Below are 13,163 nucleotides of genomic sequence, written 5' to 3' on the forward strand. Positions count from 1 at the left end.
ATATTGAGTTCAGAGTGTAAATGTTACGATTCTAAGGGTCAGCTATGTTAGTAACTGTCAATAGCAATTCTACAAAGAAGAGGTATTGTAAAAAGTAGCAAGATAATATATGTAAAGCAATATCAGGTTAATGAGGCATTCATACGTAGCTTTCCACCGACAGATGCAGTGGGGTCGGGTTGTTTTAGGGAAGGAGACCAGACAGCGAGGTCATCGGTCTCGTCGGATGAGGGAAGGACGGGGAAAGAAGTCGGCCGTGCCCTTTCAAAGAAACCATCCCGGCATTGCCTGGAGCGATTTAGGGAAATCCGATGCAGTGTAGAAGAAAGATATAGCAAACAGGCAAATATATGAAAACATGAATACATTTTCACGGAAGACGAGCAAAAATGGAAAGGACGCCACGAGAAAGGAAAAATTAGAACGATATCAAACCAACCGAATCCCAATCACCGTTACAAAAAAGAAGAAAAAAGTACTTAAATGTTGAAGTAATCTTCAGAAATACCTAAAATACAATTATCTCCTGCGTAACAATATGGGTTACATGAGCCATTCTGGGTGTTAATGGAAGGGCGAAACAGACGACAGAGAGAAGGAAAATCTTCAAACAGACGTCAGTTCTCTACAAGACGTTGCGTGTTTATTGCTGCAGACCGAAATGTTACAACTAGCTAAGTCGAAAGTCAGTGCACCTGCGGCCGTATTTAGACGGCAATAACGCCACTAATGAGACTGGTCTTAGTATTCGTATAAATTTACTGGATGACAGAAACAGCTACAAGTGTTTTTAAACTGCAATACGAAAATAGCCAAATACTAAAGAAACTGGCAGTGACCTGATACCGCAATGAAAATAGTAGCTGGCCTCGCCTTATCTAGTATCTACTGGAACTACTTACTGGCCTCCGAAGCTAAAGATATTCTTGGCAAAAGAGATCAGAGCTCATTCCTGTCCGTCCGTTGATTTACAATTGACAAAAACACTCTACATGTACAGGCTGCTACTAAATATTTCGAGAGAGACAACTAACAGCCACTACGAAGCTGCTATTACCACGTGATAACAAAAGGGCATGTGAAAGTTTTTGTAAAGCTACTATAGTGTCGCTGAGATCTCTGATCACTTACCGTAAGGTCACGTGTTCTATTATAGCCAGAACAAAAGTTTTGGAAAGGAGTACATGCAAAGAAAAATAGATACTAGGGTGATGTACTTTTCCATTAATCTCCTACTCCGAATCCTAATGACTGGATAGTGGATGCAGAATTAGTGACGACATATGGATGAAAAAAGAAATATTGTTATAAAACTGTGTGTTTTTCTGCCGATAACAAAGTCGTAATAAGCCCATGACGGCTGGTATCTTAAAAAAGAAGAGTTCCTGTTCGCGAACAGTTTGCGATAGTGACTGTTCAACAGTTGGAAGAAGGATTTATACAGAAAAGTGAAGCTTAAATAATTTAGATACATTGGAAATTAAAAAAAAAATGGTTCAAATGGCTCTGAGCACTTGACTGCTGAGGTCATCAGTCCCCTAGAACTTACAACTACTTAAACCTAACTAACCTAAGGACATCACACACGTCCATGCCAAAGGCAGGATTCGAACCTGCGACCGTAGCGGTCGCGCGGTTCCAGACTGTAGCGCCCAGGACCGCTCGGCCACTGACGCCGGCTGGAAATTTCAAATTTTGAACTGACCAACATTGGCAACAGTAAAGAATAGTGAAGCGGGAAACGATATTTTCCCAGCAAAATTAACAACGAACAGTTACCGACAAAGCTGATCTTCCGCATATGCAACAAAGATTCTTTTCATTAATTGTTCTCGCCATCTGCATCTCTTACACTCCTAAAACAAATACAAACATCAACAAAAATTTTGTATCACTCCTTTTCGAAATTTATGCCATATAAAACCAAAATTGGTTCTTAGGCTGGCATATATATTCATTTTCAAAGCATGCAGGTAAAAAAAGAAGAAATGTATGTAGGGACAAAATCGTCTGTTTCCCTTTGTTGCCAAAGGAACGTCAAAATGATGGAACTTCCCCTTGCTCGGATGCTGGCTTGAATCCGTCGTGTCATACCATCGATGAAATCATCAAGTTAGTCCTGGTCTAAACTGTCCCACTCTTCAATGGCGATTCTGCATAAGTCACACAGAGTATGTGATCGTTCTCTAAGTCCAAAAATGCCAACATTTTAAGTTGCGCTTATGTCCGAGAACAGGTACGTCACTCCAGTCTGGTTATCCTAGCATTCTGATGTAACGAGTTCACTGCACTAGAACGCGAGTTATCATCGATGAAGATGAACCTGGCACCAAAATAGCGATGATACAGTTCCACTTTTGGCTGCAAAAGCCCACCACGTCGGCACATGAGGACACACAATGCTGTGAAATCAATTCAAGAACTGATCCACTTATTTGGAGCGAGGCGAGGGACGAAGAAAAAGTATTCATGCCGTGACAGTTCGGAATTTTGAGAATAGTTGAGACAAGCTGACACATGAGAACACACAAAGCTGTGAAATAATTGGTATCAAAATATCGGTGATGCGGTTACAGTTTTGGTTGCAGAATCCCGCCCTTTTACTCTAGAGCGGTACAGATAAGCCGAGCGGAGAACAGAAAAGCTGCTGAGAACCTGCGAAGTGTCTTCGACGCTAGTAAAACTTCATTAGAGTTCAGTCATTATTCATAAGGTTTACAAGTCACCGTTATTCCGCACCAGCCTCGGCTGTGGCTCATTCAGCCGCTTGTCGGATTCTAGTTGACATCTGCCCAGTCAGCTCAGCGGTCGCACAGACAAGAGAATATGTTAGCGTCACTGGCGCTACGGCGGGTTGCCTACAAGCCGGGGCAGCAGTTGCCCATGACGGTCCCACGTCGCATTCTACGAGGGCCCTTGATGACCCATCCGCAATGTAATTGTGTCATGTGTCAACAGTCGTGTGGTTGGTTGATCTCCTGCGTACTGCCTGGTAGGTTTCAGCACCCGAAAGCATCTGAGTGTTGAACAGGAACCTGGAGCCCTGTTGCTGGCTTCTGCACTGAAGTTCATTAGTACATAGTTGGTGGCGAGCAGCATGAAGTTCATCAGGTGAAGACCATCATTCTGAGTGCATTTTCAGCTAGTTTATAGACTGTGCTGGAACATCTAGGATATAGATCCACTACAGTATCATAATCATGGAATAGAGTTATATTACAGTGAATGATCGATCCCAGTAATCAACTCATGACGAGAACTGGAACGCTGGAATATTTAAAGCGTGTTAGCGTGAGTCTATAACTCGAAGTTCGGTTTGTAATGACGAAATGTGCCCTCATTATTCTGTAATATTTACTTAACTGGCCGTTAATTGCTGCGTCCATTCCTCGCTACATGCTCTTGTATAACAGGAAATGAATATGCTACTCTCGCTTCCTTTGGTTTTCTGTCACAGCCTCCTTTCTGCTGAATGCATATCCTCACTGAGCAGATAGTATCGTAATGTCTGGACGACCTGACTGGCATGCGATATATCAGCAGGGTCCCTGCTTTCGCCTCTGTATCTGGCGTGACTTGATTTTGCCTGTGGCAATGCTAATGAGTGTTAATAAAAATTTCTCGTTTCTTGTCCCTATCATCCAGTGTAACGGCCGTAACGACAGTGACACTGTCTTCGGTAACCACGAGAGAGGTATGGCGGATCCATGTAATGCCATTCCAGAAAAGCACTCTACCTGCATCTTGCTGCACGTGTGAGACAGTGTTGGACGCACTCGATATTGCTGAGATTATCAGAGGGCAAACACAACCGAACACAGTTTTAACCTACCAAGAAGTTTCATATCAGCGCACACTCCGCTGCAGAGTGAAAATCTCATTCTGGAAACATCCCCCAGGCTGTGGCTAAGCCATGTCTCCGCAATATCCTTTCTTTCAGGAGTGCTAGTTCTGCAAAGTTCGCAGGAGAGCTTCTGTAAAGTTTGGAAGGTAGGAGGCGAGGTACTGGCAGAAGTTAAGCTATGAGGACGGGGCGTGAGTCGTGTTTGGGTAGCTCAGTTGGTAGAGCACTTGACTGCGAAAGGCAAAGGTCCCGAGTTCGAGTCTCGGTCCTGCACACAGTTTTAATCTGCCAGGAAGTTTCATATCAGCGCACACTCCGCTGCAAAGTGAAAATCTCATTCTGGAAACACAACCGAGTTTCGTCCATAAACAACACCTAATTCCAATCGTGGCGTATCAATTCTGTGTAATTTCTTGTACATCTCTAACAGAGTCCATGATGTTACGTTGTATGACGTGATGCTCCCCATGATAATCAGGAAAAATATTAGCATGTTTCAATTATCTGCAAAAAGTTTGATGTGATACATTGCGTCTTGTAGCCTCTTAGAACGCCGAATTCAATTCTGGAGCACTCAGCCCACTGATCCTTTGACTCAAAAGCGTAGATATCGAGCGTCCTCTGCACTTGACGAACGTAGACGGTGGGTGTAAGTCCTCAGCGCTGTCAACTGGAACCGATTCCATTATCCTCACTAAATCTCTTTGATCACGTTGCTCACGTGGAACAAATTCCCTGATTGACAAGCATTCTGCGCATGACGTGATCGTGCTGACTAGATTATTGGTAGCGATTGTCCTTCTTGGCATGATGTATGTTCACTGCATTGTCCCACAGACCTACTGCTGCCTTATTTTCAACTAAAGTACTGCAGTGAATTCGAGTTCGGGTTCTGTCGGTATGTAGCGCTCATGTAACTGTGTGTATATTTACAAACAATATCGGGGGTGATCTTCCAATTTGTACAGGAACCGTCAGAATAGCAAAACACCTGTACGACGTATATGGGGGATGCAACAGTTCTGTTGACGTGTGTGCGTGTCCAAGTGGCCAGAGGCATTTCAGTTTCGCAACATTATCAGAATGCCTTTAGGAATTTGTATGTAAACTATTTTCAACCCACATGACGTTATGTATTATCTAACTAAAATAAAGTCATGGTGTAGCTGATACTTGTTCCTATAATCCGTGCCACTATTGAGCCAGGTACTACTCAACAGCAATTTACAATCCTTAGTAACAGAATTAAATCCCCCTATGTAGTACAGCGACAGGTTTTGCCTTGAAAACGTAGCAGATGTGTCGTGGCAGGGACGTCACGACAGTTACCCTCACTTTTAACTTTTCTGAAATTGGTCAGGATGGAAGCTGATTTACGTGGGCAGTAAACAGAAATGTATTCTGTGTTATCATGCCTCGTAATATTGCAGAATTTCTTGCCGTTTTCGAGACACTTTACTTTCATATTTATTAGGAAGTTAGGTAACAAATTTGGAAACTGATAGATGTAAAAGTAGTACAATTTTACGAAAAGATGTTCATTCCCTGTACCTGTTCCACGAAACAAGGAAAACGTAGGGAAACTATTCTCATCCATGTTCGCTCGAGTGACCGTCTCACAACTTGAACAATGGTCGGCCATGGATCCAAGGCGTCCTATTCTCGTTCGATGCCATTCCAGATGTCTTCAGTGGAAAAAGTAAGTTGACTAGGGAAGGAAGGGAAGGGAATATGGCGCTGCCTGTGCTTGGGATGTTTCTCAAACTATTCTGACAGGATTGCGAAGTGAAGGTGATGTTGAACGGTATTGCTAAAGGTCTTGGTTCCCTGCGGGGTGCTGTAGGCCAATGAATGGGTGCAAATGCTCGAACAGTAGTCTCTTTTAGAGTTTCACGGAGAGAGAGAGAGAGAGAGAGAGAGAGAGAGAGAGAGAGAGAGAGAGGATGCCAGAGTTACTATTACATACTTCATCCTACGTAAGCATTTCCTAGACGAGAATACCTCCTCCAGTTACATGAAGACTAACGTGTTGGAAAGTGGGAGGTATAGCTTCATGTGGTTTTCGAACTCCTCGTACACGTCCATCGAGGTGTTTCAACTTGTTTCGTGGCGCATCAGTGCTGGAGACCATTGTCCAATTCTCGAACATCCAACGACAGTGTGTTGCCGTGCCTGTGGTAACAACTGAGGCCTTAGACGTTCGTAGAGCGGAGGTATATGCGTGGTAAGGTGGGTTCCAAGAGCCGCGAGGGATTAGCCGTGCGGTCTAAGGCGCTACAGTCATGGACTGTGCGGCTGGTCCCGGCGGAGGTTCGAGTCCTCCCTCGGGCACGGGTGTGTGTGTTTGTCTTTAGGATAATTTAGGTTAAGTAGTGTGTAAGCGTAGGGACTGATGACCTTAGTAGTTAAGTCCCATAAGATTTCACACACATTTGGGTTCCAAGAAGGTTCTTCTGTTCACCTGTTCGTCTTGTCTATGATAGAATTAGCGAGTGACTTACTGTACTTTGGCCAGTTTATCTGTTGTTTAGCATTTGATGGTCGAAAGTGATCACGCGTTGTTGTTCACGGCAGTTTAAAATTGTGGTGGTGATTCTCCCCTAATCGAGCAGCTCACAGCATGGACACGGTGGCACATGAAAAGCTCAGCCTGTGTGTAAGGGTACCATGCCGACATGAATGTGAAGTTCCTTGGAAGACGGACATTCCTTGGGCCATATCGTGTCGACAACGCAAGTTTTTTGAGCTGAGTGCACGTGCATCACAGGGCAGGAGACGAGAGTCGAGTCGAAAGCATGCCGCGAAGCTCTAGAGAAAGTTATACGCTGCCCGATTAAAAAAGTGATGTACGCGGAAGGCGAGGGGAAAACGAAATGAAACTTCACTGGCTGAGTGGGTATGATGCGTTGTTTCAGTGATTACAAAATGGAGTCAAATTTACTAAGAAATTGGCAATGTGATCCATTTATCAGTGTGATGTTGCACTTCCTCTGGCTTGGATACATGTGTTGATGTGATTGGGAACGGTGTCACAAACCGTTGTATCCTCTTCTCAGGCACGCTGCCCCACAACAATTGCAGATGGTCCTTCATGTCCTGAATACTGGCACTGGCAAAGAGTTGACATAAACTGGTGGTGCAATACTTTTGTTGATCTGTGACGTGTCCAAGTGCTTGTGGGGAATTCCAGTTACATAATATTAGCAGAATGCCTTTAGGAACTTGTCTGTAGTACACGAGGTCCCACACACGTTTCATCTGCGTACAGATCTGGGAATCTTGCTGGCCGCGGGATCACCTCAACATCATCCACACAATTCCTAGAGACAAGGGCCTTGCATGGACGAGCATTGTACTGGTGAAAAATGGCATTCTGTCACTGCAGCATGACAGGTAGCACATGAGGACGCAGCATGCCCGTCACTCACCGTCATGCCTTCAGAGTTCCCTCAATCATTAAGCTTCGATACCTTAAGTAACACCCAATGGCTTTCCACACCATGACATCCGGAGTATCTTCTCCGTGGCTCACCATGCTACTGGAACAATGGAATGTCATATCAGGTCGCCCAGTACTCGCCGGGAATGATCATCTGGGATAGTGCAGAACCGCGATTCGTCGTGGAACACAATGCGGGGATGCTCTCCAGCAGTCCATGCTTCCCAGTCGCTCCAAACGCGGCCGTTTGTGTTGTTGTGTCAACCTACGCTTGGAACGGTAATTCCCAGTCCGGCTACGTATGGTTCCGAACAATGGTGCAGGATGACACAGAATATTGCTCAGAATCCTTTACATGTTCTCAAAAGGTAACTGCGGATGCGAAGGTGCAACGATGTGAATAGTGCACAATACAACGATCTTCCCTTGTGGTGGTCAAACGTGTATGCTTGCCATCACATCCCCAAGCAGTCCAACACTTGGAGATTGTCACGTCCGAATACCCCATAAATCTGACTATTAGACGATTCGACCAACCGGCGAAACGGCAACCCTCAATGAGACCGTTTCACACTCGGCCACACTCTGTCAACGCTGTCTCAAAGGCGTACGTAGCATCTGCGCGTGCTACACAGTGATCACGCAACACGTGACGCTTTTCGCGCCCCTTACATACCCCCCTAGGCACGGTAACGACCCCGAACACGAAAAACATTAATTTCCTCTGGTGGCCATTCTACTTATCACAGAGAACTGCTACTCCAATCAATTACATACCCTCCAATCATGTGCAGGTGTACGCAGTTACACTGACATTGGACCGTGTCTTCCGGGTGCTTCATGTATTTTGTAGAACATTTATTTATTTTCTATTTTCTTTTAGTCTGTTGTCTACATAAAAATGAAAGACAGGATATTGCCCATGAATTGACATGAATATAGCTCATAATAGCGGAATATAACAATGATATTTGTTATAAATTATCAGACGACGAAACATCGAAAACGAAGAAGCAGATTTTTTTAAAAATATCACTCGCCAGTATTTAGAGCTAGTTACGCAACAACAGATAACTCCACTCAATCAATTTCCAGAGATTCCAGTGCTACCCGAGAGGTGGCGCTTGCTAGGTGAAGGGGAGCGGGATAAACTGGCTTCATTTTTCAGGTCATAAATATAAAATGACAGAGTCTTTAAAGCTACAAATTTTGTAAGTTGAATTATGAAACGCGATTTAAATGTGCGCAGTTGTACATTTATGAATCTAGCTTATCAGACGGCAGCAATGTCGCAATTGTTATTCATCATATACCTACTTTACAATCATATCTGCAGAAGATGACATGCGTCATATGGTATTGGCCAGTCAAACTGACTTAATCTTTTAACCCTGTCAAGTCCAATGGATGAAAGGAGCGAAGTAGATTTTTGAATATTTTACTTTTGGTGTTGTGACTAATATTACGAGTTGGTTCCAATGATCACTGATTGTGGCTCTACGCATATTTTAAGTAATGTTTAAATATGTGTAAATTTGCAGTGGGTATTTTTTAAGCGGGTGCGTATCGTCACAAAAAGAGAGTAAATGGAAAACAGTTAATCGCCCTATGATACTATTTGAATTTCGTTCTGGTTAACAATTCTGAATTATACATGAAATTAATGAATGGCTACACGTGAAAAAGTAACGTCCTGCGAGACATAACCCATTTTGCAAAAGCAAATTGCTCACAGGAAGACGGTGTGATCTGAACACTTTATTTAATAGAGATAACATTATTGTAGTAAATTAATTTTCAAGGGTAGATTTTGCAATAATTAGGATCACTAGAAGCTTTTTGGATTTGATAAAAAAATCTATGTAATTTACAATTATTTCAAATTTTCAGTTTTGAAAGTAAGTTATTTATGCCACCATTCTCCTGTTTTATCTAATCTGCAGTTACCATTCGGGGACAGGGCAAGGAGCTACAACTCGACAAGTGAAAAACAAACTTAACCCATACTACGAAAAATGTTTTTCTTCTTTCGTCATCATCTAAATACTTCTGCACCTAGTCATATTCCGCAACACACTTCAGTTTCACACTTAATGAGGAAAACAGCATATGAAATGATGTTAAAGTAACAGTCTCCAACAAATGAAAGGATAATCGTACATTCAAAATCAATAATGAGCTTCAGAGCGCTTTTAACATAAGCCAGTTGGTGCAATGCTTGCAAACATCAATCAAAGCTCTTCTAGTAGCTTATAAAACTTGAAAATTACAAGAGAATTATGCTGATTTCTTTTGCTACTGCTTCGTGTTTGATATCTGAGAGAATAGCGGTCACTTTGTGTTATTAGATGAGAACAGGAACGGATGATTCAAAGTTTTCGTCTTTACTGTTTGTGTTTGAGAATGCTTTGTTTTTAGTTAGATGAGAAGACCAAAGTGCAGCTCAAAGCGGGGCGTCTGGCTTTGAAGGAAAACAGTTCGATGAATTTATGATAAACAGGCATAAATAAAAATATCCTAGCTTTTGTCAAACCTTTTTTAATAAAAGAACACAAATAAATATCGTCCTTCACGTTACTTTAGACGTTTTATTGCGAAGTAATAGTACCCTTGTTGATGCCCATTTGGCTGCCAACTGCACTGGAATTTCCTAACTGCATTGGAATCAGGTGACAGCATCAGCTGCAACAATAAGCGAAACTCACTTATACCCTAGATGCCCAGTGACCCAAACCCAAACCTTCTAAACCATGAACAAAGCAAAATTTTCAAGAACTTCGTCTCCATCATGAACAGCCCCAACCCTTCTAAATCTGGAGTAAAACTGAATTTTACTCAAACACGTAACAAAGAGTAGGCAAATGATCTATAATCTCCTATCACAAACACCACTACATCTGTGTACAGTATACATTTGTCGCAAATAACATTTCTAGGCATCTTCACTTTTTAAATGGTTTTTTTGCATTAGAAGTACATGCACTACAGCCATAAGTGAAAGCTGGCTATTCATATTTATTGAAATCTTTCCCTTTCAGGCACAACGGAAATTCTCTCATTGGTTCGCCAAACGCAACCCAGGGTATTTTAAAATCTCTGTTTATTTATTTTGCTGTCCTTCCAGTCTTTGCCTTCAGTGTCCCAAAATACATACACTAATTACTTGGTTCTACGTACTCGTTAATAAATTAAACTATTGTCAAATGGCTCAAATGGCTCTGAGCACTGTGGGACTTAACTTCTGAGGTCCCCTAGAACTTAGAACTACTTAAACCTAACTAACCTAAGGACATCACACACATCCATGCCCGAGGCAGGATTCGAACCTGTGAACGTAGCGGTCGCGCGGTTCCAGACTGTAGTGCCTAGAACCGCTCGGCCACTCCGGCCGACAAACTATTGTCCATCAGCCCCACGTCACCCTCGGCGTCCAACAAAGCTGTGGGCGCCAAGGAGACCCGGCATATAGCAGTCAAGACTCAACAATGCAGCTCTAGTTGTAACAATGTTGAAGGACTCACATAGATGCACAGGGGTACCTCACACAGAGAGCATTCCAGACCGCCCCTGAGAGCTAGAACACCAAGAATTGCTTCACAGCTTTTGAAGATCAGTATCGGTGTGTGTGTGTGTGTGTGTGTGTGTGTGTGTGTGTTCCTTTCTTAAGGTGTCATACTTTATTTATGAAAATATACAGTCATATCACCAACAAAATTTTCAGTTTGACATGCACCATGTCCTTTATACCAGACATAAACTGCCTCCTCACCTGGGTCTACATTACAACGACTATGCGTTCGTACAGCAAAAGACACAGTCGCATTAAAATAAGACATGGTGCATGTGAAAATGTAAATTTTGTTGGTGATATGACTGTACATTTTCTTAAATGAAGATTATTATCATGAAAAAAACTACACATTAATCTTTACAAAAGGAGAGAAGCGATTCTTGGGGTTGCAGCTCTCAAGGGCACTCTGGGATGCTCTCTGTGTGAAGAAAGGAAGGGAGTGAGCCGTGCGTGGCTCGTGCTCCACCATACAGTATCTTACACCCTGTTTTTAACGTAGTTCCACCACACTACGTTAATTTAAATTACTACTGTCACTGAGTTTCTGCTTTGCCTGAAGGTGACCGGCGCTAGCAGCGGGTATCGATGTATCCCCTCTCGTAGTATCTTTGTTCGACTGCTATTACTTCCCGGTCGTTGTCTGTCGTAAGCGAGTACCGGTGGAGAGTTCGTCTCTGCCAGTCAGTTGTAACGCGTGTGGAGCGCAGACTGGACCTGCCAGCTGGGGAGTTGCAATGCGGCACTAGTGCAGCCAGGTTGGAGCAGCAGTGAGGCCTACGTCGACATGGCTCGCCCGACCATTGCCGCCACTCATCACTTGACCCCAGGCCACAGTCTTGGGGGATCGTCGGTCGGTCGTTCTACCGGACGACGCGTTTTGGCTCGCCTATCGTTCATGAGTCGGCTGTGTCTGTGTGTGTTTAGTTATTGTTGGGTATCGTTTAGCTCTTCGTGCGAGTGTTTGTCAGGTTGTTTGTGTAGGTGGCGTTAATTCCACTGAAGACTATTTTAGATGTTGTCGGCATTCAGAGTGAGTCGGTCGGATGCTGCGGACCAGGGAAGTTATCTCCGCGCGGTGCAGTCGGCTGGGGCCGCTGGCGGTCCCTGTCCAGTGTCGGAGCGTGTGTGGAGCTGTCCGATCGCAACGAGCTTCGTGGTTCACCGACCCAGGACGTCAAAGCTGAGTTGTGGTTTCAACTACCCAGGCCACGTCCATTCATGTTGTGGTGGTTCGTTTCGGTGGTTCGCTGTTGGGGACGTTTTCCTGTGAGCAACACCGAGTGTTTCTATTGCTGAAATTTAGCCGCCATGCGGTGCAATTAACTATATTGGTTGACTACAATTTGAGTGCATCAGTGGAATTTTCTGCCTTGTGGCCGTTAGTGTTCCGGTTACCTGCCCTGGCCACTAACGTAATTTCAGGGAGCGTCCTTTCCTGACCTGTTGTCGCTGTCCAACATGGTGCGTAGTTCTGACAGCTAATACATACTTCATTCGTAACCTTTTTCATTATATATAATGAATGTTAATACAATCCAGTAAGGAACGTCACTTCGGTACAATTTAGGTACACAGTTTACGAAAACATAGAACCATAAATGAGCTTATATAGCTATATTATAATATAGGGATACTCCTCGGCGAGAAAATAGATTCAATATAAACCTTCTTTACAGCAGAAATTTCTATTGTCTTCATGTACGCTGCAACGCACGAGGTTTCGTAATATTTGCAACAGCTGTAGTCATCAAACCAGTGTCATATACAGGGTGTTACAAAAAGGTACGGCCAAACTTTCAGGAAAAATTCCTCACACACAAATAAACAAAAGATGTTATGTGGACATGTGTCCGGAAACGCTTAATTTCCATGTTAGAGCTCATTTTAGTTTCGTCAGTATGTACTGTACTTCCTCGATTCACCGCCATGATTTCATACGGGATACTCTACGTGTGCTGCTAGAACATGTGCCTTTACAAGTAGGACACAACATGTGGTTCATGCACGATGAAGCTCCTGCACATTTCAGTAGAAGTGTTTGTACGCTTCTCAACAACAGATTCGGTGACCGATGGATTGGTGGAGGTGGACCAATTCCATGGCCTCCACGCTCTCCTGAGCTCAACCCTCTTGACTTTCATTTATGGGGGCATTTGAAAGCTCTTGTCTACGCAACCCCGGTACCAAATGTAGAGACTCTTCGTGCTCGTATTGTGGACGGCTGTGATACAATACGCCATTCTCCAGGGCTGCATCAGCGCATCAGGGATTCCATGCGACGGAGGGTGGATGCATGTATCCTCGCTAAC

At 43.6% G+C, this 13,163-nt stretch overlaps 1 protein-coding gene across 1 annotated transcript in view; it reads right to left on the reverse strand.

Annotated features, from left to right (window-relative positions):
* Window positions 1-13,163, reverse strand: part of LOC124606737 (potassium voltage-gated channel subfamily KQT member 4) — a 1,016,202-nt gene that overhangs the window by 659,762 nt on the left and 343,277 nt on the right. The gene's annotated exons all lie outside the window — the stretch shown is intronic.

This window comes from Schistocerca americana, chromosome 3 (assembly GCF_021461395.2).
Source record: "Schistocerca americana isolate TAMUIC-IGC-003095 chromosome 3, iqSchAmer2.1, whole genome shotgun sequence".
Lineage (NCBI taxonomy): Eukaryota > Metazoa > Arthropoda > Insecta > Orthoptera > Acrididae > Schistocerca > Schistocerca americana.